Source organism: Salvelinus sp. IW2-2015, unplaced genomic scaffold (assembly GCF_002910315.2).
Source record: "Salvelinus sp. IW2-2015 unplaced genomic scaffold, ASM291031v2 Un_scaffold2509, whole genome shotgun sequence".
NCBI lineage: Eukaryota > Metazoa > Chordata > Actinopteri > Salmoniformes > Salmonidae > Salvelinus > Salvelinus sp. IW2-2015.
The window spans coordinates 54471-57381 of record NW_019943825.1 but is presented as its reverse complement, the minus strand read 5'-3'; positions in this window follow the sequence as shown (position 1 = coordinate 57381).

Below are 2911 nucleotides of genomic sequence, written 5' to 3'. Positions count from 1 at the left end.
CTTCTTCTCTTCTGCCAACTAGACACTCCTTGTTAGCTAGCTAGCTTCTTTCAGGAATGTCCCTAGCAACTGCCTAGCAACAGGTAAACAACTTAGCTAGCTAAGAAAACGGTATAATTTTATGAAAAATTGTTACTTTTTCAAAAGCCTTTCTTCTTTGTTTGCTGCTTGTTTGGTCTCCTATTCAGTTTGCAGTTTTCTTTTGATTTTTTTTCGATGTACTTTACTCTAAAAAAACATTTAAATTTCAATATTTGTAGGAGCTCATCTTTTCAGCTGCTGCTGCTTAATTTGGAACTCCAAATTCAGTTTGGAATTTAGTATAGATGAGAGGAGCACAGAGAGTACTACAGTATAGCCTATGTACCAAAGATTGAAGGGGATGGTACCTGAAGGATGATGAGGTGTGATTTCAAGTATGAAACATCTGCCCATTCATAGTATTAAACACTAGTGAATTACTGTAAGTCTCTTCAGCACTAAAGCATGTGACCAGGGTGCAAGTTCTCTGTTTGGCTCCTGATTGAAGCTCCCCAAAGCTCAATATGAAGCACAAAGACACATTTAGTAAGTTAGCAAGCATTTGTTTCTGAAAATCAACTGTCAAATAAAACATTTAATCACACAAGAAATATAACTAACCTCCTCCAACATAGCCTGAGTGCCAGTTGGTTTCTGCTCTCTTTCCAACTCCTTGGCATGATAGCAGAAAGTGAAAAGGGAAGGGAAAGGGGATATCTAGTCAGTTGTACAACTGAATGCATTCAACTGAAATGCGTCTTCCGCATTTAACTCAACCCCTCTGAAATCAGAGAGACAAACATACTGACACTCAGGCTACCTCCAATATGTCTGTTATAAAACTGTAAAGATCTGAGAAAATAATTTGTACACCATTGTTAAGAATAAAACTGCTATTGAATGATATTGTAGAGTATTAATGGACACCATGGAGTACGGATCACAAAACCCCCGGGATACATGGGGTCTAAAAAGGTAGCATCATTATAGTTTTATCAATAGTTTTATCATTGATGTTAACACTTCCAAGTTTACCTGTGTAGCAGAAAGATAATCCAAAAGCTCAGAAGTTTTTGTTATTGTCTAATTATTAAGACAATAGTGATTCTCCTTATTCCAGGATGTTGACAGTGTGGCACATCATAGCTTTAGAACTTAGTTTGTAACATCTAACAACTTCACTGCTTCAGATTAGCAAAAATTGAAATAACTCATTTTCAGTGAAAACCCATCTGTTTTTGATTTTCAAACTATTTTAAAACCTATAACCCCAATATGAGACCCAGTTATTGTAAAAAAAAAAATAGATTTTTGTCATTGTGGATTTTAGTTGTGCAGTTATTAGTTACAAGAAGTGGTAACAATTTCCTTGACACCCAGCGTCATAACACGTTATGACAGGGTCATGACCATTTCATAATATGTCATAACAGCTGACATAACTTGTCATAACCTGTTATAATATGGTCATAACACTGTCGTGACACATTGTTTTAGGCCTGTGTTGATATGTATTGCGTTATTTTATGGCTGGTTGTGACACCTACATAAGACTGTAAAAACCCGCACAACCTATCACACAATGCTAAACATTCCACTACATCGTAGCCTATGTGTCAACAGTATGTTTCTGATATATATATTTTAAATTGACCATATTAAATGATCATTGTAATTGTGCACAAATTGATGTCAGACATGCACCTACCCCTATGCTCTGTTGCTGATGAATGGGATGAATTCAGGAGCAGATTTCAGAAGCAGGACAAGGCACACTATTTTTGACTGGTGACTGATATAAGGGCATATTTGTGATAGGCATATTTGGCTTATATGATTATGATGTTCATAATGCTTCATGACAGTGTCATAAAGTGTATTTTCTACAAGTTATTTAAAATATTATCAAAAAAACATGACTGAAAGAATTCATTACATCAAAAACAAAGGATTTAAGAGAAACTTTCAAACAAAAGGAAACATCTTGGTAATGAAAATAATGATTGTAGGTGTCATAAACAGCAATAAAATAACGCAATATATGTCACAACAGGTGTAAATATATGGGTCATGACAGTGTTATGACCATATTATGACAGGTTAAGTCAGCTGTTATGACATATTATGACATAGTTATAATGTGTTATGACACTGGATGTCAAGTAAAGTGTTACCAAAGAAGTTATCACCAGATATTGCTATTTTAGAGAAATGTGTCTTTGTGGCTGGGTGCACATTACTTTGTGGATTTTAGTTGTGCAGTTATTAGTTACAAGAAGTGGTAACAATTTCCTTGACACCCAGCGTCATAACACATAGTATGTCATAACAGCTGACCTAACTTGTCATAACCTGTTATAATATGGGTTATACAATAAAATTGGTAGTAGTTACAGTCTTATCTCATCGCTGCAACTCCTGTACGGACTCGGGAGATGCGAAGGTCGAGAGCTATCCACCACCCAACCAAGCCGCACTGCCTCTTGACACAACGCACATCCAACCCGGAAGCCAGCCGCACCAATGTGTCGGAGGAAACACCGTACACCTGGCGACCTGGTCAGCGTGCACTGCACCCGGCCTGCCACAGGAGTCGCTAGTGCGCGATGAGACAAGGATATCCCTGCCGGCCAAACCCTCCCTAACCTGGACGACGCATGTCGCCGCCCCATGGGCCTCCCGGCTGCGACAGAGCCTGGGCTCAAACCCTGAGTCTCTGGTGGCACAGCTAGCACTGCGATGCAGTGCCTTAGACCACTGCGCCACCCGGGAGGCTGACTTGAGCCAAATCCTACCTTGAGATACACCACATATACAGAAGTATGTGGACACCCCTTCAAATGAGTGGATTTGGCTATTTTAGCCACACCTGTTGCTGATAGGTGTATAA